The sequence below is a fragment of the Pipra filicauda genome, unplaced genomic scaffold (assembly GCF_003945595.2).
Source record: "Pipra filicauda isolate LSUMZ 115617 unplaced genomic scaffold, ASM394559v2 scaffold41_size5083284_pilon, whole genome shotgun sequence".
Lineage (NCBI taxonomy): Eukaryota > Metazoa > Chordata > Aves > Passeriformes > Pipridae > Pipra > Pipra filicauda.
Window position 1 is genome coordinate 1177796 of NW_024104554.1, and position 26063 is coordinate 1203858.

Consider the following 26063-nt stretch of genomic DNA (forward strand, 5'->3'; position numbering starts at 1 on the left):
AGTGGATTAATTCAAAATTAGCTTTCACTTGTCTTAAAAAATACAAAAAACCAACTCCAAACAACCTAAGAAAATGTTTTTCCTAGATTTTCATGTATGACTATCCTGCTTGTTTTTCTCAGCTGAAAAACACAACTGAGCATGCCACTGCAAGTCTAAAGGAAGAAACTGTTCTTCAGAGCATAGTAAGGTATCTGCATGGTATATTCACACACACAGATCCATTAACTGGTACAATAATATTTTAATCAGAAGTTAAAAAAATAGAGATCTATCTTTAGGAGACTTGCCTTTGTGATATCAAGGTAAATGTTTATAATTTGCTCTGTTGGCAGTTATTCCATCACATTTCCTTTGGGTGTATGGAAAAATATTTTCTGTTCCATAAACCTTAACTTTATTGCCCAAGTAAAAAGGTAATCCATATCTGAAAGTAACATGTTTTCTAGTCTAGTCATAATACACATTGTTTGCATTCAGGACTTATGTGATCCTTGTGCAGCAAAGAAAATACTAGAAAAACACTTAAGCCTTTGAGGAAACATATTCTATTGTGTTTCAAAGGATAAAGAAAGAAAAAGGTGTATTGAACAAATTCAGAGGAGTGTTCAAATCAAGAACCACGAATTAACTGCAATAAAAGTGGAATGCTTTGTAATCTTTTAGACTTTGTTGAAACCTAACCTCGGTCCTTTGTGCACTTGCGTGGCCTCATGTTGCACTCCTGCTTTGCTGTGTTGCATGCATTCTTTCTCAGATTTCAGAGACCTGACTCCCGATCCACATCACAGTATAGTGACTTCAGGTCTGACTTATTACACCACTGTGACTTCTTACTGTCATGTAGCTTCAGCTACAGACCGCAGAGTTTGTTCTGATTCTCATCAATGTAACATCAGATTCATCTCATAGCTTTGCTAACACGGTGTGGTGCCTTTGCTTGCAGAGCTCAGTATAACACATTGGCTGCAAGATGTTTGTGTCTTGTGGGGTTTTTTCAAGCTACACAAGGTTTCAAATATCTGCAAGGTATTAAAATATTTAATACAGATTTTAAATGTTTCTTTACAAAATAAACTAAAGTATGGTCATAGCAATATCCAAAGAAAAGTTAAACCGGTTAGGAATAATCAGGTATATAAATATAAAACAAATATGGAAAATACATGTAATGAGAGGCCACACTGTAGTAATAAATACGATCTACATGGAACCACTATTCTCTGTCACTGAGGTCAAAAAGATACAGAAAGGTCCACACACATTTGACTAAATTCTCCTGTTACCTGGATCAAAGCTGTATCCAAACAGCATATTAAGAGTAGTCTCTAAGCCATGCTACCTCGACTGTGCCTTGTAATTCTTTGGATGAGTTTTGGGTTAGTGCTATCTGGTCAACATCAAATCCAGGACATCCTAAGAATATAATAAGTAAATGATTGGTTCCAGTGCTTTAGGAAATTCTGTAGCATTTTTGGTTTATTGTGATAAACTGTGGCGTAGCTACAGACAACATAGCTAAACAAAAGTATTATTTAAGGTGAAGGTGTTCTGACTCATTTATTGGCTATATTTCCTTCGTATTAAAGGGAAAACCATCAATAGTATAGTTAAAAGACTAACAGTTTGTTTACTAACATCATACACAATTATTAAATTGAAAATATAAAACAGTGCAGGGAAATTTTGCATGCCATTGCAGCACCTACTATACAGGATTTTCCAGATGCTGTAATTATTACCTCTCTGTTACTTATAAAGGAAATAAAGACTCCCCTGTCTTTTCCATAGAAAATATAGTACAGGAAATAATTATCTATTATAATAGTCCTACTATGGCTGAAGTAATAAATTAATTTCACTAACCTAGTCTACCTATGCAAGTGCTTGTGCTGTGTCCTGGACATAGCTCTGCGTTATTTCTCTTGTATCATTTCTCTTGTACAAAAAGAATGGTTTTAAATCACCATTTTTATAGAGATAACATCTCCTATGACATCTCATCTTACACAAATAGCTCCAGCACATATGAGACACTGACCTATAGTGTCATCTTTTCGTTTGCAATTTAACAGCAATTTTAGACTGTATCCCACTACTGAAAAAGTCTTCCTTTGAAAATCCCTCTGACTCATGGTTATCATGTTATCAAAATGCAACTGCTGCTTCAACTGGCACAGACTTACTGAGCTACTTTTGACCTAGAACCGATACTGTCACAGCCATGGGGACGGCTCCAAAAAAGAAAATAAATAAATAATTTTGTTCTTTCTTGTTGCTCTGAGATTGACTTTGAGTAGCTTAAAACAGACAGGAAAATAGTCTGCATAAAATTCAGTATTGCCTGAGTTTCTTGAAAGTTTTCTTAGGATTGCTGCCAGAGGTCCTTGATGAAAGAAGAAGGCATCCAAAAGTGGTCTCTTTTTTTATCGGTAGTTCACAGTTCTTAATATTATACTTGCTAATCCAGCAAAATTTAAAAATTTTAATCTGCTATTTGACATATGCTACTCTTTTGGCTGTTCCATTGTAGAAATTTTTGAGATGAGGAACTATGAATTTAAATCCTGTTTTCTTGATTTTTTGTTTTTGCAGAGGCCCAACTGAACATGTTCTAGTACCTTGCCAACTTTTTTGCTTGCTAAATTAGTGGAGAAGAATGAGATTCTTCTTCTGTTGGGGTTTGTACATATTTTATTTCTTTACATACCCTTTAAAATCCTTCGAAAATAACGGGAAGGTTTGGTCTATATGTTCAGAATGTCATTCATTTTGCCTTTGAGCTTATCTTGTAGTCAGGTGAAGACAAAACTCTGTATCACAAACTGGTCGAATTGACTACAGTACCTCTGAGTGAAACAGCATACTGCCCAACCCTCCATGCTGATGAGAGTGGGGGGACACACAGCAAGGAGTTGGCACAACATGGGTTAACATTTTGGACTGATTCCTCATCAATAAACCAATGGAGCTGTGACTAATTAGTCTTCTGTCTTTTATTCATATCCAGTGTCAGGGAGCAGTGAAGGCTGGCCTCTTCTTAAAAGACAGGGAGTCAAGGAAGTCACCTGGGGACCATTTCAGATCAGGGCTGGGACCTGGGCCTGGGCTGGACTGTGGGAGGTGGAGACTAGCCTTGCTCTGGCATCACCGGGGCAGGGGTTGATGGTGTGGGGACTGAGATGGGGTCCTGAGTTAGAGGCAAGGTGAAGGGAGTGTACCTTCAGGGTACTGACACTCAAGATAATAGTCCATAGAAACAGGTTATGCTCAAACTTAAAATGAGATTAATTAACTAGCTGTTTTCAGTGTCAAGTGATAATAATTTGGTTTTCCTTTTAAAATGGTATACTTTGACTGTTTTTATGATTTTTTTAAAGATAAAATCTCATTTTCTGTTAGACCCTTGATAAATAATAAGATTCACGCTTCAAGGTAAATGTTGTTATATCTAAGTACTTTTTTTTTAGAAAAAAAGAACTAAATATTTCTGAACATGAAATCCCAAGTGAATCCTAAATCACTAGCAGTGATATTAAAAGTAAAGTACATTTAAAAAAATGTTAGTGGGAAAAAGTTATTTTGGACAAAAAGAAGACAAAGGGACAACAAATAGTATGCAAAATTAGAAAACAGATAAAAAATACAGACACATGAGAGTCTCATTTGACTCACGAATGTAAACTTAACACTGTCTACCAGGAAAAACATCAATAATACCATAAGAACAGCACAAGTGTGAATTATAGGCCCCCACAAAATGAGTTTCTACTTTAGCAAGTAGGCAAATTAAACAGTTCAGATATGCTGAGCGAAAAAAAATATGAAGATGGTGAGAAAAATAACTTCCAGCTACCAATTAAGGGAGAAATAGGCAGAGAGAATTGTAATGAAAATAAAACATTCAAAATGCATAAAGACATTAAATAACCTTTTGAAGCATGTGATGCACTCTAGCAATATATATTTGCAGGAGAGGAAGATTCAGATAAGAGGAATAAAAGTCAACATTTGCAAACAGCCTCCAAAGTATTTCAAAGTTAAATAGAATTTAAAACCCCCATAGAAAATTTCAGAAATACTTGCTTTTATCCTGTAGCTGGAAATTGTGCTTATACCAGAGATTTTTTTGCCTTCCTTTTTCTTTTCTTTCTTTTTTCCTTTCTCTACCCTTTCTTTTTTTCCCATGTATTTTCTCTTCTCTTTTCTCTCCCAGATTTCAAAAGAAAGTATCACCAAAACAATGTATTTCTCAATATATAGAAATGAATAACATTCTACATGATCTAAAGGATTTTGGTTAAAGTGAGATATTCATCAACTGAATGAAGCATTTAACTATGCATTTTAAACTCCAACTTTAACTCTACTATTAATTAGTACTAATTAATGACCTCACAGCAAACATCCTCATTAATGCAGGATCAGTTACCCTTGAGTTCTTTATCTTGCTTATTATTTTTTATGTAATGCTTATATGCATAGAACAAAATTTGTATTTAACTAATAGGAACCCATTTACACACTGAGATATATATGCATATTGAACTAGAGGACTTTAAATTCAGCACAACTGGAAATAGTTTTGTCATTTGCAAATTTCTTCCTGGTTAGGACTCCATCACACTGATCTCTTGCTCTTTACAAAAAAAGCTGGGAGGTTGCCTTTTATTTTTATTTTATTTCTTTTTTTACACACACCTAGGTATTTAGAACAGACTCATAAATATTTTTTTTTTTGTAGTCTCTTTCTGGAAAAGCCCTACAAGTCATATGTCTTAATTTCTATTCATCCCTCACTCTGTTCATGTATGTCCGTTTCACTGTCTCTTGCTATTTTAGCAGATATTAAAAAAATAAAAATGTAGGATATGTTTCTAAAGTATACTGCAAACAGAACTGCAATCACCTTGCTCATTCTTTGGGCTCACCATAAACAATGGTGGATAGTTAACAAAGTAAACAGTTGTCAATATGATAACTCATCATGGCTAGGCTTCGCGAACGAAGATTTGGGAAGGCTCTATCCACATTTGCTGCAGGCACGCTGGTGGCTTATGAGGCCAATACGTGACAGACAAATCCGATTGCAAAAGGCACAGCAGAAAGACTCCTTAGATGGTGTATTCTGCAATACACGGTTCTTTCTGCGTTGCCTTTTTTCCTCGAGGGTGATCCTGCGTGTGTTCTCAAAGGAGACAGCTGCGTTATAGATGGTGTGTCTCCAGGCCTCCCGATTTGAGGCCAGAGTAGACCAGTTATGGTGATCAATATGGCCAAGGCTGAGATGTTGTTTCAGGGAGTCCTTGTATCTTTGTCTTCGGGGCTCCTCTCATGCGGCAGCCAGTGGCAAGTTCACCGTAAAGCAAGATCTTGGGAAGGCGGTGGTCCTTCATCCTGGAGACGTGCCCTGCCCAACGCAGCTGTGTTCTCATCAACATAGCCTCGATACTTGTGATAGCTGCTTGCTCTAGAACAGATGTGTTGGTCACATAGTCTGACCAGTGGATGTTTAGGATTGTACGGAGGCAGCGTTGATGGAAGCGTTCTAAGAGACGCAGGTGGTGGCGGTAGATGACCCATGATTCAGATCCATATAAGAGAGTAGACAGCACTATGGCTTTGTAAACACTGATCTTGGTGTTTTTCTTCAAGTGCTTATTACGCCATACTCTTTTATGGAGTTTTCCAAAAGCACTATATGCCTTTGCTAATCTGTTGTCTATCTCTCCGTCAATCTTACCATCATATGATAACTATGACAAAAAAAAAAAAAAAAAGATAAGCCTATCAATGTGTAAGCTTCATACTTCCTCTGACAGAACATTATTATAGAATTTTAGTGGTGATTTGAGCTTTTTAGAGAGATAAGGGGAGGTCACAGTCTCAGGCAACATTTGGGACTGACTTTTTTCCTAGTGAACCCTCTGGCTCTGTGTCTCCATCATCAGATGAGTAAATATGTATTTGTAGGAACAGAACTAGAGCAGGAGGAATTTACTTTTATGTGTGAACCCTTTTTGGAATTATGAAGAAAGATTGACACAAAATAAGCTTTCTCCATGCAAAGTCTAGTGCAGATACTCTGAAAGCCTTATGTTTATTGGAAAAGCCTATGTGAACAAAATAGAGACATGTATGATTTTAATGGGAGGAAAAAAGGCTAATGATCTTTATTTTGGCACTGCCTGCCGAATTAGAAAAAGCATCATTCAAGTAAGGTTTTTGAAAAGAATAGAAAACATTTTTTTTCCCCACTAACCTGACAGTCCTCTACAAAAAGAGAACTTGACTCAGAATAAATTTAAAGGAAGAGCAAATGAGGCTAGACAGTTACAGTATAACTCTCTGAAAAAGAACATTCAGAGTTTCAGGGAGAGGCAGAAGCATGCTGGAAACACTGACAGTTCCTAAAGAAAGCAAAGCCAACAAAGGCAAAATCACAAAGAAGAAGAAGCAGCGAGAGGTAAGAAAAGGTCAAAAGTTCTGACATTCGCACTTAAATGAGCATACCTGGAAGGAAGTTTCCTTTGATACTAAGGCAGATTGATTAGAGTTTGTCAGAATGTATGCGACATCGAAGATCCAACAATGTTTTATAAGAAGGACTTTTGAGGTCAGCCATTGCAATACTACATCTTTGTGCTATATACCTGACTGGAGAAATATAGCAGAAACTGCTTTAAGCATCGACAGGCACTTTGGCTAACCTATAGGAAAAATAGATGAAATACATGAGAGGGATCCTTAGGATTTATAGTATTAATATCCTCAGTAAATATGTAACTAATAAAGTAATATGAAATTATGGCATGCTTGGCACAACAAAATACTTTGATAAAATTAGACATTGATACTTTACTTCTATATGCTAATTATTTTCCAGATAATGTCCTTCTTCCATTCCTAAAACCAATAAAAATCAGGACATATTTCAGCCTAAAATGTTTCTGACAGAACCCACTGTATATCAATTTTAATTTTATTCCTATGTTATTTAAAATTATACCTTCATTTGATACAGATTTAAAAATCCAAGACACATACAGTTGCTGTAATTTTTTCTTTACATGCTTCTACAGACAGCCCCTGTCTATTCCCCCATTACCAGCACAGCAGCCTTGTAGATAAAAGGCAGAGTATTTCTCTTCTCTCAGGTAGTGCTCTTTCAGAACAGCAGAAACATTGTCTTGAGGATTCTGATTAAAAAAAGAGAATCCAGCAATCAATAATATACCCTATTTAAAAAAAAAAAAAGAATTATAAGCCCTAGGCTCTTACAACACTTCTAAGTCTACAGCTGTTTCTTGGACTTGCCTAACATTCACAAATGTTGAAATGCAGGCAACTGAGGAGGCAATAGACTTAGGCTGTACTTTCTTAAGCAGCAAGTTTCATTTCATTTAAGAAGATCCAGTTAAGTGAAGCATGAGCTTTGCTGTAGCTGAGCCCATCCCATTGGGATTCAGAAGATAACTACTTCAAGAGCAGTCTGTGCTTCTCCCTGCATATGAATGAAGCACTGCCAGAGGGTAACAAAAGGTTTTTCTCCAACACCTATCAGACAGGAAGACTGCAAGAAATACATCTCGATGGAAAGCAAGTATATTTTTACTATATTAAATAAAAGGGAAAAGCCGTCCTAATATTATTTCACTAATAATTAAAATATAAATGTAAAATAATTATTGTGTATAAAATACATCTGTGATTATTATACCTGAGAATGTTCATTTAATTACTTATTATGTATGCACTGATAATATTATCTGATCCTTTTTTGCTTGATGTGTCAGAAGTTGGACTGCTCCATTTTTTCTTTGTACTTTAATATGGAGAATAAAGAAATACCTTAAGGACAAAGGGTGCTACTGATGGTGATATTTGAATAACACCAAATGTGAATAGAGTGAATCTGCAAAATGTTACTACATTCTTTCTAGATGAAATAATGTTAGTTTTGTCATTTGAAAGGCAAAAGATAACTTCTAAGATTTTTCCTGGCATCAAAACTCAGAAGGTCAACCTTTGTTTTTTTGCTTCAAAAAACCCGCAAATTGTTTGATTTATGTGACAAAAGTTCCAGTGCTCTTAACTACTTCTAGATGCTTTTTACCCAGCTATCCACATACACAGATGTCCTTTGGTTTAATTAAACATATTCTTCTTAGGCTTATATGGTCAAATAAGTGATCACTGTGATTAAAATCTGAGTGATCTATATTTAAAAAGAATTATCTGAATCTCTTCCTTCATCTTTATCATAATCCCTGCATAAGCTTTCATCTGTTTATTGGAGTACTAAATATCAATGACTCATACCCCCACAATAGTATTTGCTATTATCTGTTATATTTGAATGCTACTTTAAAACATATTTTAAAATTACCATCTGTTTTCTGTAATGTTTATTGGCATATTGATTAATTGTACTATTTCAAAAACATCAGAATATACAGAGATTAGGCATATTTTAGTCTTCCTGTTCTAAAGTTCAAATCTACCAAAAATTCAAATGCATATAGAAAGAACAATGATAAAAAAACCTGTCCATCATATCATACACTCAAAAGAAAGTAAATTGATATGAGGTGTGAATAGTTGCATTGTGTATCTGGATAGCAGCTGAAGTTTGTAAGGTAATGAGGGCATTTGCAGAGAAATGTTGCATATAAACTCCTAAACACTAAGACAAACTGAAACCTCTTTTTCAGGGAATGTATTTATGGGATTAATAAATTACACCTTTCCATTTAATTTTGCCATGTGGAAATATATTGTTCTAATATTAAGGTCATTAAGGGATAGGGGTATAGACTCTATATTAGCTAATTAATAACTAGACTTTAAAATTCTTTATATCCACTGGTTTGAGTTCTTAAAGGTAAAAGACACTAACACCAACTTGACCCTCTTCACTACCAGGGCACTGCTGGCTCATATTCAGCTTGCCATTGACCAGGACTCACAGGTCCCTTTCCATGGGATTGCTTTCCAGCATCTCATTCTGCAGTCTGTACAAACAGACAGGGTTGGCCCCTTCTAGGTGCAGAATCCAGCTTTGCCCTTGTTGAACTTCGTATGATTGCTGAATGCGCAGTCTTCTAATTTGTCAAGGTCTCCCTTCAGGACCTCCCTGCCTTCAAGGGAGTCATCAGCTCCTCCCAAACTTTCTTAGTATCCCTTCTAGTCCTGTGTCCAAGTAATTTATGAAATGTTGAAGAGAACTGGGCCTAAGACAGAGCCCTGCAGAACCCCACTAGTGACAGGTCGCCAGTCTGATGTTACCCCATTCACTGTTACCCTCTGTGCTCAACCCGTAGGCTAATTGCTCACCCACTGCATGATGTGTTTATCCAGAATCTGAACTCAGATTCTCAGTCTACCTGGTTATTGGCATCTGGGCCTACCAGTCATCAAGGTCACAGCCCCATTCTTCTTGCTGGTGCTCAGACTTACATACAAGCTGTGGATCCCCTCAATAACTGGTCTTAGTCAGTCTACTCATTACATTTCCCTTAGATCTCCAGTTGCTTCCAAAGTCACACATGCAGGTGTGTCTCTCTGGTCCTCACCTATGACTGAATCAGTAGCTGATTCCCAGGTCCCACAGTCTCTTCAGGAATTGTCTTGAATGCCCTGGGCCCTGCAGTAGCCAACACTCAGACCTGCTAGTCTCTCCATTATTCAGCCCAGACTTACAGACTTCCCAGTACTTGCATCCCAAGCCTCTTATTTTACTTGTTGGTTATTTGAATTCTGATTAGTATATACAAAATTAACTTTGCTATATTTCGTATAAAAATACACATTTTTCTTTCTTATTGACACAAAATATTACACCAATATTAACCAGATTTGGGAAGCTGCTTAACATCAAATATCTGTTTCTCCCTGTACAAGTTAAAGAGGACTGGTACAGAAGTTTTGATAAAAATAGTTTTTGATTCCTGTGGTACTTTTTGTCTCTATCAGAAACTGGATTAGCTCAGTTTCATAAAATGATGTTTTCTTCATATTTCTCTCCAGTATGGTAAAAACAAACAGAAAAATTTTGTAGGAAAATCTTTTTTTTGAGAATTTCCTGCCTAACTTAGTAAACCAAATGGTTCAGTTGATGATAAAAAAATTCCTTTTCTATAATCCTCATCTGAACTGACATTCCTGCTCTTCTGAAGTTTCCCTGTCAATTGATATCAATCCTCAAAGTAAGAAGTTTTAAAAAACAATCCAGGTCCTTTCTATCTTCGTTGTGCACTCTGAATTTGGGTTTATTTAATTTTGTATTTCATTTAATAAAAGACGTATCTGCAGAAACACATGGGTGTTAAATCTCTTTAAAAATCACAACGGGAAGGTTTTTGTAGACACTATCTTAATCTTTCTCTCTTTCTCATTCCTCTCTTGTTCTCCTTACCCCCCTTGTATGGGTTTCCCTTTCCCCATCCTCGACGTGGGGGAGCCCAGCTCTAGTTCCTTCTCCGTCTGAAGAACCATTTCCGACGTCTTGTGGGACGGGGAAGGGGGACTCCAGAAACAGGGTTTTTCAGGCCCCGAGCCTGGAGGGGAGAGGTGCCCTCCCCTCCCCCCAGCACCCACGTGGCTCCATGGCAGGCACAGAGACAGCACACCGGGTGTGGAGAGGAGGCAAGAGAGAGTTTATTGTTGGGAAGGGGTTTATAAGGCTTTTAGGAGGGTCAAAGGGGAACCAATCACGAGTTCAGGGTCACACAGAAAAAAACCATCAGGTAAAGGGTCAACAGCCAATAGGAAGGGGTTTAACAAAGGACCAATAGGACACCTCAGGACACCTTTCCCAGGACATTCCTGCATGGGAGATAACAGTTGCTGTGGGGGGTGTTGGGAAGAAGAAACACGTGTTTGCAAAGGGACCACAAAGAGCCATTTTAAAACATGTTTAAACAAGTTTCTCATCAGGTTCACTGCCATATCCCAACCTTATTTATTCCCTAAAGATGAATATGTCTTTTATTGATATAAGGATTTTAAATTTACCTCATTCTCTTAGTGTCTGAGGGTGTCCCTATAAGACAGAATTTAAAAATGGTTTTATTGATGAAACAAGTTTTTCACTGGCACAAACTTTCAATTTACTGCAGAACCAAACAAACTACTTATTGCTGTTAATTTTAGTTTCATTAGAGTCCAAATGGTTGTTTTCTTCTGTTTCTCGGAGGCAGTCTCGGCGTCCGGAGGGGTTGCGGCGGTGGCTGCTGCGGCCGCATGGCGGGACGGGGGGTTGCTGTGTGCAGCAGGATCAGGGTGCAGGCGGGATCGGCGGGGGCCGGGGCCGCCAGCAGCGCCGGGGTCTCGGCGGGGCGGCGGCGGCACCGCGGGTGTCCGGTCCGGTCTGTTGCGGGGCAGGGTCCGCCCCGGGCGGCTCGGCGGGAGCTGCAGCAGCGAGGCAGGAGCGGGGCTGGCTGATGTCGGGGCTTCCCCGGAGCCGCGGCGCGGCGGGCCGGCCCGGGGCCGGGCGGCGCGAGCGGCACGGCGGGCGGCGCGGGGCCGCGCAGGGGGATTGCTGCGGAGCTGTTTCGAGCAGCTTTAACCCTTTTTTCGCCATGCTGGCGTGGTAACTATCTTTCAGGTTAGCAAGCAGTCTTATTAGATGACTTGCAGATGGAATTACATATGTTCTTTAAGCTTGCTTTTTCTCTCTTAAAGAGGCATGCACGCTTCTTGTAGTTACAGGTTTACAGGGGGAGAGGTTTAGGGAGTATGCCGAAGTTTCCTTAAAAGGGAATATGCCGGGCCTGCTCCTTACCTGACTGTCCTCAGGAAGGTTGAAGATACTCAGATCAGGCTCCTCTCTTGTGGTGATGCAAGCCTGCTAATATCTTTTGCCGCTTAGACCCGGTTCGCCGTTGCACATAAACTCGCCCCGTTTATGCGTTAGGATTGCTTTTATCTTCACAGAAGAGTTCAAACAATCGTGGCCTCACCACGTGGCCCAATTACGGCGAATTGAGGGGGATGGGGGAGACTTCGGGGCGCCGGGGAACACAGATGTCGCATCTGTGCTTTAGGAATCCACCTATCTTCATAGAAGAGTTCAGCAAGATTCGTTTCCTCACACGGTGGGCACCAGATATGGGTTTCCCTTTCCCCATCCTCGACGTGGGGGAGCCCAGCTCTAGTTCCTTCTCCGTCTGAAGAACCATTTCCGACGTCTTGTGGGACGGGGAAGGGGGACTCCAGAAACAGGGTTTTTCAGGCCCCGAGCCTGGAGGGGAGAGGTGCCCTCCCCTCCCCCCACCACCCACGTGGCTCCATGGCAGGCACAGAGACAGCACACCGGGCGTGGAGAGGAGGCAAGAGAGAGTTTATTGTTGGGAAGGGGTTTATAAGGCTTTTAGGAGGGTCAAAGGGGAACCAATCACGAGTTCAGGGTCACACAGAAAAAACCATCAGGTAAAGGGTCAACAGCCAATAGGAAGGGGTTTAACAAAGGACCAATAGGACACCTCAGGACACCTTTCCCAGGACATTCCTGCATGGGAGATAACAGTTGCTGTGGGGGGTGTTGGGAAGAAGAAACACGTGTTTGCAAAGGGACCACAAAGAGCCATTTTAAAACATGTTTAAACAAGTTTCTCATCAGGTTCACTGCCACACCCTTGTTCTTACTCCTTCCTCCTCTCTCTCACCCTTCAAGTAGCTGGATTATATGATAATTTCAGTTTCTTGTTAGCAAGTATAGTGTCTTGTTAGCATCTCTTTATATTGACGAAAAGACGATTGGAGAAAACATAATTTGGGCTGCTTCTTTTTTATCAGGAGTCCCAGATTAAACCTACATAGTACTGCCCCAGTGTATTCCTAATATACTTCCTTTTACTGATCTTTATAGTATCTCCCTGGCTTTTTAATAATGCAGTGGAATTTACCTTTTAAAATATTACTCCTTCTCCTCTTTATTATCGCTCTGCTTATCTACTCAGCATGGTTTTCTTTGTAGCATTGACTGTAATTATTTCTTTTTCTATAAAGAGAAAACTTGGATATTAGATAAAATTATAAAATTTTTAATTTTTAAACTAATTATGTCATTTCCATTTTATCAGAAACTGTAATGAATTTTGATAGTGGATAAGAAAAAATATTTGCTTTTTTCTGGAAACAATTTTTCTAAGTTCTTTCCTGCTACATATTGTGGTTCTTTTCTGTACACTATTGTATCTGCATTTTTACAAATGCTAAGTTCCTTACTACTGTACATGTAGCACCTATTAAAGATGTTTAGTCATCAGAACAATAATGGCTATTCAGAAATAAATAAGCTTGTCAAGATTTACACTGTTGTGAATATGTTGTTTCTCAGACTATCATGCTGATCAATTTTTTCTGCTAACTAGCTCAATGTTTTTTAAAATAAAGTTCTAAAAAAACTGGATGACAACTTTATGGAACAGATTATGAGGGACCCTATTTGCAAAGATGCCCGCTTGGGAGGTGATTGGTGGCTGTCTTGGACACAGCAACCACAAGGTGATAGAGTTTAAAATCTCTGTTAACAAAAGGAAAAGTGCCAGCAAAACTTAAAACTATGGACATGAGGAAAACAGACTTCAGGCTGCTCAGAGAATTAATAAGTAAGGTCCCCTGGGAAAATGTTTTTGCAGGTACTGGAGTCTATCAGTGCTGGTCACTTTTCAAACATCACCTTCTAGAGTCACAGGAGTAGGCAATTCCCAAATGTCAGAAGTCAAACAGACAAGGCAGAAGGCTGGCTTGGCTGAGCTGGGATCTTCTTTTGGAAATAAGGCAAAAAAGAAAGGGGTATGCCCAGTGGAAGCAAAGTCAAGTGACATGGGAAGAATACAGAAATGCCGCTTGCAACTGTAGGGAGAAAACTTGTGCAAAGCTCAACTGGAGTTGAAGCAGGCCAGAAATTTGGGGGACAATAAGAATTTTTTCAAATATATTAATGGATGAGCAGTCTTGGGAATCTGGAGAGGTCCCTGCTGACTGGAAGCTAGTCAATGTTGTCCCAATTTTCAAGAAGGGCAAAAAGGAGGACCCCAGAAACTACAGGCCCATAAGTCTCACTTCAGTGCCTGGTAAAATCATGGAGAAGATTATTCTGGAATAATCTTCAGGTGAAAAAACACCTGAAGGACAATGCAGCAGTCAGTTAAAACAGCCAGCAGAGCTTCATGAGGGGAAAATCCTGCTTATCAAACCTGATTTCCTTCTTCGACAGGATAATCCACCTAGTGGATCTAGGAAAGCGAGTAGATTTAGGTTTTTTTGACTACAGGAGAACTTTTGATACTGTCTCTCACAGGATCCTTCTGGAGAAATGTCCAGAGTACAGCTGGATAGCGACCTCACATGAGGGGTGAGCAACTGGCTCACAGGTCAGGCACAAATAATTATAGCAAATGGGGTAACAGACTGGCGTCTAGTCCCTAGAGGGTTCCACAGGTCTCCATCCTCAGCCCAGTGCTCCTCAAGGTCTTCATTAATGACTTGGATGCAGGACTTGAAGGAATGCTAAGTAAGTTTGTCAACAACACTAAATTTAGAGGAGCTGTTGACTCCCCTGAAGGTAGAGAGGCCCTGCAGAGAGACCTTGACAAATCAGAGAGATAGGCAATCACCAACTGTATGAAATTTAACAAAGGCAAGTGCCAGATTCTGTACTTGGGATGGGGCAACTCTAGTTGTGCCTACAGACTAGGGAATGAGAGGCTGGAGAGCAGCACTGCAGAAAGGGACATGGGGATCCTGGTAAACAGCAATTTGAATATGAGTCAGTAGTGCCCTGGCAGCCAGGAGGGCCAACTGTGTCCTGGTGGGCATCAGGCAAAGTATTGCTAGCTGGTGGAGGGAGGGGATTGTCCCGCTCTGCTCTGCACTGGTGCAGCCTCACCTTGAATATTGTGTGCAGTTTTGGGCATCGTAAGATAAAAAAGACATCAAGTTCTTAGAGAGCATCCAAAGGAGGGCAACAAGGATGGTGGAAGGGAAGGCATATGAGGAGCAGCTGACTTCACCTTTTCTATTCAGCCTGGAGAAGACTTCAACATCCTCACAAGGGGAAGCAGAGAGATAGGTACTGATCTCTTCACTCCCATGACCAGTGACAGAACTCGAGGAAATGGCATGAAGCTAATTCAGGGGAGGTTTAGGTTGGATATCAGGAAAAACTTTTTCATTCAGAGGGTGGTTGGGTGCTGGAAAAGGCTCCCCAGGGAAGTGGTCACAGCACCAAGTCTGAGAGAGTTCAAGAAGAATGTGGACAATGCTCTCAGGCACATGGTGTGATTCTTGGGGTGTCCTGCACAGGACCAGGAGTTGGACTCAATGGTCCTGATGGGTCCCTTCTAACTCAGTGTATTCTATGATTCTATGATTCTATTATAGTTTATTAATATGAATTTATTGTCATGTGTCATTTACAGGAAATATGAATTTAAATAATTATTTTACATTTAAAGAGCTGTTTTAAGTATCACACCTTATCATATTGAATAGAACTAAGTATATTATGAGTTTCTATTTAATCAAATTTTATATCATGTGTATCATTAGCAACTATTTATTTATCATTTTGTTATGTCAATTAAAATATTATTTGGCATATATATATCTTTTCATTCATGTTCTGATGGTGTTCCATATTTATGCTGGAGCTGAATTGGATACAATATTCATAACCCGTCTAAGAACACAAGCTTTTATAGAGAGAAAGTCCACAAAAAAGTGTATTGTGACTGCAGCACTGGTGAAAAAAGGATGACTCACAAGTCCTTGAGTAATTTTCATCTAAGTAATGCTCTTGGCAGGGTGCACACTTGTCTGATTTGGAGAAGCGACAAATGACTTTGAAATTTTACCAGGGTCTAGACTGTGCAATGAAGCATGCATTATTCCTTCCTATTCTCTATAATTGCTGCTTGAATGGTTGCCTCAGCTTAATCAACAGATCAATCTTCCATACTTTTCTAGTGCCAGAACAATTTACATTTATACCTTAACTTTCTTTCATTGTTCTCCACAATTTAACTGCAGCCTCGACTTTCCTTGGTACCATCATTACATACTGAATTAATGTAAATAATTAGTGCTTACATCCACTTTCAGTTTGACTTGAAACTTGAGATAATTTTAAAAATATACATGATTTTACAGATAAACCAAGTGCTCTTGCACTTCAAAGATAGAAACATTTGTGCAACAACTCTATATTTTTAAAATACGTTCTTGTGTGTTTGATTAAATTATATCTTCTGGCAAAGAATAAAGAGTTTCAGGACAAAAAAGGATGTTTTACTAGGTCTAAAATGAAAAGCAATCTCAGACATTAGCTTGCAACAGCAGCTTAGACAGCTGTCCATTTTATAATTGCAATGACAACAGCTTAATTGATCATAAAGTCTTATAAGCAATATTGTCATATTGTAGACTTTCATTGCATTTATTCATTATGACCCTCAGAGGTACAAATGACACATGAAGGAAGTGACCATCAGCATGGCAGGAAATGGTCATTTTAAGCTACAATTTGCCCATAGAACTACAGATTTTTTGGGGAGTCAGTACCTCCCATAAAACAATTTAAGGCACTGAGATCTCTTTTTATTTTATGTTGTTCTTTCTTGTACTGGTTACAGACTGTTGCACAGCTCAGAGTTCCTTAGAAGAGCTGTATTTGTTGTGCTATGCTCCCAGTTAAGCACATCCCCAGCTAATATATGGGATGGGAGGATGTATTTAAAGAGACATAAAACCTTTCTACATCTTACTCCCTGTCCTCCCAGAGTCCTGTATCTTGCTAAAATACATAGGAAATACTGAAAGATGGATATTCCTAATACACAATCCCTTCTCATGTTGTAGATGGAAATTTTAAAATATGTAGCTTCAGTAGATGGAAATTTTAAAATATGCTAGTCAAATTCTCCTGGTGCTTATCTGCCTCTCATACACAAAGGTACACAGACTGCTAAATGATAACTTGTTTTAGCAGCCCCATTTGTTTCCTTTCATACTTATTATCCACTTAGCTTCGAAACCACCTCTATGTCTCATTTATTCTTATTTTCCTATAGAGAGGACTTAGAATGGTTTTGTCTGCATTATTTTAATTTGTTCAAGTTTATTTCGTTTACATATTCATTTTACAGATTTAATTTTTCTAATTTAAATTAGCCATTTTTTGTGTTTTCTAAGAAGACCAAAAGAATAGTATAAAAACCTGCTTTACCAGTGGAACCGAAGGGCTTTTGCAAAAATGACAATAAGAATTAGGAGCAATCTAAGAATATGAAGTCAGCTTTTTATAGCTAGAAGATCTTGCCTTCTGATTAAGCTTTCTCGTCACATGCTTTGTATATAGGCTTTAGCTCACAGCAGATCTCTGATCACACACACCTGTATTTAATGTTCCTGTAATGGTTTCAGTAATTGATTGCTCCAGTAATATTTCTAAAGAACATTGGAAATGCTGGAAATCATTGTTGTTGGAAATCATTGTGCTTTAGCTCCAGTTACTGGATCTTTTCGTATTTCTTTCTGATAGACTAAAGATCGCTTTACCTGAAAGCTCTTCCTCAGTATAGTGAATGCACCAAGTGACAGAAAACTAAATTACACCCCATAGCTATTTTATGTTTGGACCTCTCAATGCAAACATTTCATTTACTAAATCAGTATTAATAAAAAAACGTGATCTGTATAAACTATAGAGTGATCCCTGTCAATTACAGAACATTAAAATATTATCCTAACTATGAAGATGGTGCAAATACTTACATCACAAATGTCTAGAATCTCACACTGCTCCATGAAGAACAGAATCAGAAAGAGCATCTCATTTAGCATCAAGAAATTGCTTAGTCAGTGATTTTTTTAACAGTTCTATCTTTATTTTGTAAAAATAGATAGAAGCATCCTCTTATATAATTCTTTAAAGTTTGTGCAGTATTTGTCCTTATTGTTTTGTTTTGATTGCTAAATATAATCAATTCAAATAAAAGACACCACCCTCTTGCAATGTCCAAACCTATTCTTTAAAATTATTTATTTTAAGAAATCATTGCTAGTGATTAAGATGAAAAGACTGAGGAATCAAAAAAAGATGTGCTGTAGAAACCCATGTTAAATATGTCATGATGACCTTTCAGCTGTGATTAAGTGGAATAAGCTCTGAAATCCTTAGTATGAGAAAGACATGGACCTGTTGGAGCAGGTCAAGAGAAGGGCCCTAAAATGTTATCAGAGGGATAGAACACCTCTCCTTTGAAGACAGACTGAGAGAGTTGGGTTGTTCAGCCTGGAGAAAAGAAGGCTTCAGGAAGACTGTTGCAACCTTTCAATAGTTAAAGGGCGATTATAAGAAAGGTGGGAACAGAATTTTTAGGAGGACCTCTAGAATAGGACAAGGGATAATGGTTTTTACCTAAAAAGGGGTAGATTCAGACTAGATATAAGGAAGAAATTTTTTATGATGAATGTGGTGAAGCACTGGAACAGGTTGCCCAGAGAGATGGCAGATGCCCCATCCCTGGAAATAGTCAATGTCAGGTTAGATGAGGCTCTGAGAAAACTGTTCAGGTTGAAGACGTCCCTGCTCATTGCAGAGGGAGGTGGACTAGAAGACCTTTAAAGGTCCCTTCCAACCCAAACTATTCCATGATTCTATAATTCTGTGAAGACAACTAGACTCAAGAAGGTTTTGTTTGGAGGTTGTTTATTTGTGGTTTTGGTTTGCTTGGTTTTGTATTCCTCTCTGTTTTAGGAGACCCTAGTCTATATTTTTACCTGCTTGGATTAATTTTAAAAAACCCTTATAGGCATTGTACTGTTTTGTTTTGTTTTGTTTTTAAATTAAAATCTGGTATGTATAACACACATCTAGCGTACTTTCCACTATACTCTGGAATGTCCTTCCTACACTATAAAAAGCTCAATCACTATGAGATATGTGATAAATTGTTAGCAATTCTATAAACAAATACAAATGAAATTTGTTCTAGTATGTAAACCGATAAATAGAACGAATCTTTCTTTTTTATTGGATTTCCTTGGTTTTATATCCATGAATTATTCACAAAAAGATGACTGAAAAAATGATATCTTGAATCTTGTGATTGTTATTATGCATATTAGATTGTTACTTCAAGTTACAATGAAGATACAATTATATTCTTTCCATATGTTTAAGTTTATTAGAACAGAATTTTAAAACAAGAAAATTAAGACAAATCTGCTTGCTATGTGAAATATTTCAGATGTACTCTGCTGATAAATTTAAATGGAAGAAAATTGAATTAATATTCAGTCTTGGAGAACAACTCATCATGCAGGAAGGAAGGTAAGCAAATTATTTTCTGCCTTGAATCCTATCAAATATTCTGTTGTTTATGATAATAAATTCTGGCCAGAACACAGGGGACTGTCTATGGGAAGATGCTCAAAGAGCACCAAAAAATCATAAAAAATAAAAAAATATAAAAATTATTTTTTTCTTTCCACGTGTATACAACACAGTATGGTATTTGCTGGGAAAGACAACAGACAGGATCTTACTTATCACAAAATTTGATAGTCAAGACATTTTTAGTAATTTATAGTAAGAGAAATAGATTTATCTGAAATAACTGAAGAATCTATTAATTATCTTATTTTCCTTTATATCTTATTGAGAACACAGAATGATATTAAGACGTTCATAATTTGTGAGGTAGAGAAATCTCACAGGACTAACTATATATAAAAAAGGATCTGTAATTCAAACGGAGAAAAAACCCCACACTTTTGTATAAGCAAATTCATTTTCCCTCTACAATGCACTTGTTCCTTCTGCTCCTGCAAATGGTATACCCTTTTCTGCTATTGTGTATGAACGATGATTTTTTCACCGTGCTTTGTGACTGTGTGATTGAATAGATCTTGAAACTAAATGTAAATGAGACTAAATGAATTTTCAAGTCTTATAAAGAAATTTTTACGTACAAATTATTTACTGAACTGTACTAGTCACTTCCTCTCACCATATACTTTTACACATTTTAGTTAATTTTTAAGAACTGTACCATCCACATTCTACTGAAAAGCAGCACTTGTATTGTAGTGTGTAGTCACAACAACAAAAAAAATTCATGTAATTACTCTGCAGTGGCTCTAATATAATTACTCTCAAAAAATACAGATGCTACAGGATATTCAACAGTGTACTCAACAGTGCTGAGATCTTTCATTTTCACAAACAGTATTTAACAATTTGTTCTCTGGTCTACCTTCCCTTATCAAATCACATTCACTCATTCCTTTCTTAACCTGTAACCCGGCACAGTAAAGTGGCTTCTAAATTTAGCATTTAAATACTTGCATGACTCCAACTCAAACTTCCAGTTTCAGAACCAAGCACTGAAACTCAGCTCTATTCACTCAGCTCTATTCAGCTCTATTCATGCATGAACTTAAAGGCCCAGACCCGAGGGAAAATGCATACAACTGAGGTAAAGAAGTTCCAGGCATAGGACATTTCTGATCTGTATCTCTGTTCTGTTTCTTTGAGACTTGTTTTATGGTCTAGAACTCATAACAGAGTTTGGGTTTATAACTTTATAACTTTTGTTAACTTTTATAACTTTTGTTATATGGCTATGTGACTGTATGTCTGACACTATTTAAAAACTAATGTCTAGGTAAGAAAACAATGAGATGGGCTGCTTAATAGTTGTTTCTTTCCTATTTTAATCTCTGATTATTTTCTTCTTATTTTCTTCTCTGATTCTTATTTTTTTCTCTTCTTACCATTCTCTTCTTCACAGGTGAACTTACATACAAATCTAAATCTAAATCCTGTGTCAGGATTTATGTCATTAAGAAGTCTGTGAGTTACCCTGAAAATACAGAAGTCTCACAACAACTAGCTTTTCACTGGTCAAATACTAAAATGTTCAGCTTCCTTCTTTTGGCCATATAAACGAAAACTAAGTGCTGTGATATCAAATTAGGCAAGTATCTACCTCACACCTGAGCTTGTTTGGACTTCACAAAATATGAATTTACTCACTCATTTCAGCAGTCATATCCAAGAAAATAATTGTGTTTAAATCATGAAATGTTTTTACCCATATGTTTAATCTCAGATGCAGGTTGCCTTTTTAAACCTTTCTTTTTTTAAATACAAAATTCAATAATCCTATTCTATGGAACAAATGAAACAGTACAATTAAAGTGAGCATCTTAACTGATTTAAGACATCTGTTAAGAATCTGAAATCTTCCTGTAAGTTCGTTCTCAGGAAACTACTACCCATTCATGGATGACATGGCCAAGCTATATAATAGAGGAGCATTGACTGGTTTCTTGTAAACAATTATGAAATTTCATATGTATCATATATTTTCCTAGGTTCTTAATAGCTTTGTACTGTAATGCAGGATTTTAAAAATACCTGAGTTTCCTTTCTTGAGTCAGGTACAGCAGCATGGAATTTTCTATATCATATTTTCAAAAGTCTGTGGATCAACCCCTTAACTATATTTATGTAATAAATTACAAACATTTTTGCCCTCATGTATCATTCCATATTATCTAAATAGCTAACTACCACTAACATAATGAGAGTTTGTTGCAAATGACTTCTTAAAAAGTCTAGTAAAAATTTTTTTTGATGGAAGAATAGATTTTCAAATCTGCTCCAATTTTATTTAAAAAATGAGTTCTCACTGATTTTAATGAGATTAAGAAATGGTAGTTCTTCCCTTATGCAGGATGATTGTATTTATTTATTAAAAAAGAAAATTATTCATATAGAACAACTTCTCCAGTACCTTGTTTCTGATCTTCTATTTTTGCTCTAAGGAAAAGAAGCTTTACTCCAAAATGAGGAAAAGTAAACATTGTCACTCATATCTCTGAACAATCAGAGAAAAATATTTTAATAGCAAAAAAAGAATTTCCATTTTAGGAAATAAAAAGTGAAGGTGAGTAAATAAATCTATACTGAATGTTTTCTTCATTTGATTATGCTGCCAAATATATTTATTAAAAGAGGTTGCTAAAAACTGCAAAATTGTTATAATTTATAATACTGTTCAAGCATCTGTTGTAAATAGCAGAACTTCAGCCTGGGATTGATGATTTTCTTGTCTAATAAGATCTAGTATATTATCACCTTTGAGTATCTTTCACTGTCAATTTTTAGATTCTCTTGAGTTTTACTCCCTCCTCTCATTTCTGATGCAATTTCTTATCAGACACTCAAGCAGTCTCCTTTCCTCTCTCCTTCCCTCTCCTCATTCCCTTGTTGCTCTTCAGCTTTAGGTCGGTCACAAACACTTTGATGATATAATCTTCCTTCTGTATTCTCTGATAAAAACTGTTTCTCTTGTGTGCATTTCATTTTCTAATGTAGTACAGTGATGTTCTAATTTCTGTAACATGCTTTGGCAGTTTAAGTTCATCTGTTTGAGTTGACTAGAAACTATTAAATACATCAAGCGTTTCAGAGCTAGCTATTGTGAGATATGATATTATCTGCTGAGTTTTATTATTTTGTTGCACATACCCGCTTCAGACATGGAATAAACTGCTGTTTAAATCTTCTCCATGTATTTTTTATGCTACCATAATGCTCTGTCCTTTGAGCTTTTTCATTATTTTCTTCATTTTTCCATTTAGGATTTATAAAAATAAGTAGTCATTCTGTTATTGCCTCATGATTGTTGAGAATATGCTATATCAGCAGGAGTGTAGTAATGGGATAAGATGCATTCTATTACACCTCTTCAGCCTTGTCTGCTTTGTAACCACACTGACAGGCTCTGCTAATGCATCACCTTGTTCATTGGTATTATTTTCCAGACCTGGGAGAAGGATCACTTACCAAGACTTATTCCACAATGCCAGAAAACCACCTCCTAGTTGGTCAAAGAGGAGTCAGTTCAGGGGAAATAAGTCAACTCGTTGCAATCGGGCATTCAGTCTCATTTTTCAGATCATCTACAATCTTACTGATATTTTCAGAGTTTTAAAAATATATGGTTTGGATTCTCCAGTGCCAATTTAAGATCCAGCTAAGAGACAGAGTCTGTCTATGCTTATTTAACTTCTAAGACAGAGCTATGGACAGCAACCTAGTCTATGATAACTGTACTTTTTTATCTGATTGTCTTTCATTGAGGTAGAACAGCCTCCTCTTTCTCCTAGATAAAAATACTGTGTTAAGCTGTCCATTTACTTTTTGGCTAATGTTGCCTACCCTGCCAGTCCTTCCCTATCCATGGATATGTAGGATTACTGGAATTTCAGCTAGCTTCTGTTTTCCTGCCACGATGATCAAGTATTCTGGTTGCCTCATTGCAAGCTGGAGTGCATTCAGCAGCTGATTCAATATCAGTGTCACACAAGCTGGGAGAGGATGCCTGCGAAGACCTTTTTCACATGGGATAGCTGACTGTAAATGTGGCCCTTTCTGCACTGGTAGTGACCCTGAGACACAGGATGGGAGAGAAAATCATCTGCTTTTACACATTTTTAACATCCACCCTTTACACCTATATACACTGCTTCTTCATTCACCAGTGAACTTAGGCCTTTTTCATTCCCATGACACAATATTTAATTCCTCCTCTTTTCACCAAATCTAGTTTCTATGAGGCAGATAACAATAAAGAATTATCACATCTCAGGTCTCTGGGTCTGTAATGCTTAGAAAAAGACCTCTTTTAAATCTACCATTGTAAAAGAAATTGTAATTCTAACTTGCGGATCTCTCTCATGACATTTTCTCTCCAAAGGTGCTTTCTTGATGCTATCTGCATTATCTGCACACTATCCTTCCTGCAGCTGGGTAAAATTCTATAGACATGAAGTGTCAAGGGCTTCAGAAACTTCTACATATTTATGCCTTAATTTTTTTAACAAAATTTTTTTAAACAAAAGCTTTCAAAATGCCTAAACTAAGTTATATTTCATAGAATAGTGGTGTGGTTTGGGTTAGAAGGGACCTTAAGGATCATTTAGTTCCAAGTCCCCTGCCATGGACAGGTACACCTTCCACTAGACCAGGTTGTTTAAAGCTCACTTCAACCTGGCCTTGCATGCTTCCACCGATGGGGCATCCACAATTTGGCTGGACAACCCATTCTGCTGCCTCACCACTCACATAACAAACAAGTTCTTCCTCATACCTAATAATAACATAGCTAAGAAGTCTAATTGGATAAAAATATCTTTTCTTCCAGTTTAAGGCCATTACCCCCTATCTTATCAAAACAGCCCCTCTTAAGCTCTCTTCTAGGTGTTGGAAGGCTGGTCTCAGGTTTCCCCAGAACCCTCTCTTCTCCAGGCTAAACAAACCCATCTCTCTCAGCCTGTCTTCATAGGAAAGATGTTTCAGCCCTCCGATCATCTTCATGGCCTCCTCTGGTCTAGCTTCAACAGGTCCATGTCCTTCTGTTGGGAGCCCCAGAGCCAAACACAATATTTCAGGTAGAGTCCCACCAGAAAAGAATAGAGGGGCAGAATGACCTTCATCCACCTGCTGGCCATGCTGCTTTTGATGCAGCCCAGGATATGATTGGCTTTCTGGGCTCCAAGTGCACATTGCCAGGACGCACTTAGCTTCTTGACCACCAACTTTACTAAGCCTTTCTCCTCTGGGCTACTCTCAATGCATTCTCCATCCAGCCCATATTTGTGCTTGGGATTTCCATGATGCAGGTGCAGGACCTTGCATTTGGCCTCGTTGAACTTGATGAGGTTCACAAGGGTCCACCTCTCAAGCCTGTCAAGGTCCCTCTCAACGACATCCCTTCCTCCACTGTGTCAACTGCACCACACAGCTTGGTGTCATCAGTAAACTTGTTTAATCCACTGCCTCTGTTGCCAGCAAGAATTGCTTACAAAAATATGCAAAAGATATTAATTGCTTGTGGTGGTTTGAAGCTGGTTCCCTACCAAGTCTCCAAACCTCACCACAAGAGCTCCCCCCGCCCCCAAAACCAAGGGAAAGGAAAAAAAACTTAAGGAAAAAAAAACCAAGAGAACCGAAGAGAGAGAGAGGCAGCTAAAGCAATATATATATAAATATATTTACACTTATATTACATTTATAACAAGTGAAATATATGTACAATTTCAAAAGGAAAAGGGAAAGGGGAGGGGGAAGGAAAAAAAAAGAACAAAACCAAAATAAAATATACACGATCGACAGCCCAAGATCTAGCAACTAAAAGAATTAGCAAAAGAATATCTTACTATTCTCCTTGGGACAACGGAAAGTCACGCTGGAACGATCGCCGGCAACCTCCGTCTCTCAAGGTGGGCCAGGCCTTACCAGGCCTCACTCCCCAACACGGCAGACTCAACAGCAGGGAACCTGCACCTCCAAAGCCACCGGAAGGCAAGAGGAGCAAAGGCCTCTACTCCTTTCTTCTTACACCCTGACTTACGTAAAAATCGTAGGGAATACCGGGTAGTCTGGCCACTTCCTTGGTTACAAACTGGTCACCAGGGAAGGCCCAGACTAAACTACCACATTGCTTAAGCAGACCTATATACACACTGTTCTCTTTCACTGCTACACATTATAACATTTCAGTGAAATTATAATGAGGTTGCCTTCTATGAAGTCTCAGCCTGAGAACAGGGGTGCTGCTTGGATCCTGATGCAGTGACTCATATAAAACCCTACTTTGGACAATTCTAGTATTCACTTTATTACAAAATACTAAATTAAATGTGAATAACAATGAACGAACAGCATATTATAGTCACTTTTCTTTAGTTCTTATATATATATCTAGAGTAACTGTGGTGAAAAGCTTTACTGACTTATTATATGTTAATGAAAATTATTAGACTTTATAGCAGTGGGAAGGATACTAGATCTTGTGAAGGTTAAACATTTTGAGTGGTTCAGCCCTATAGCTCATGCCATTTGAGTTTCTTTCCTCTTAAAGCATTCATTTTATGAGGTTGTTAATTTTGATTTTTTTTTAATTATGATGTGTGATTTATCATCTGTTAGTCTGGAAAGTGAAATTCAGCAAGTAAGGTCATCATTCAAGCAAATTGCC

At 37.8% G+C, this 26063-nt stretch overlaps 1 long non-coding RNA gene across 1 annotated transcript; it reads right to left on the reverse strand.

Annotated features, from left to right (window-relative positions):
- Positions 1-1331: 1331 nt before the first annotated feature.
- On the reverse strand, positions 1332-25292 carry LOC120324093. Its single transcript, XR_005565102.1, has 4 exons — positions 25243-25292; positions 7109-7199; positions 6514-6710; positions 1332-1416 (listed from the first exon to the last, which is right to left on the reverse strand). It is a non-coding gene; the product is annotated as an uncharacterized LOC120324093 (long non-coding RNA).
- Between the last annotated feature and the right edge of the window lie 771 nt (positions 25293-26063).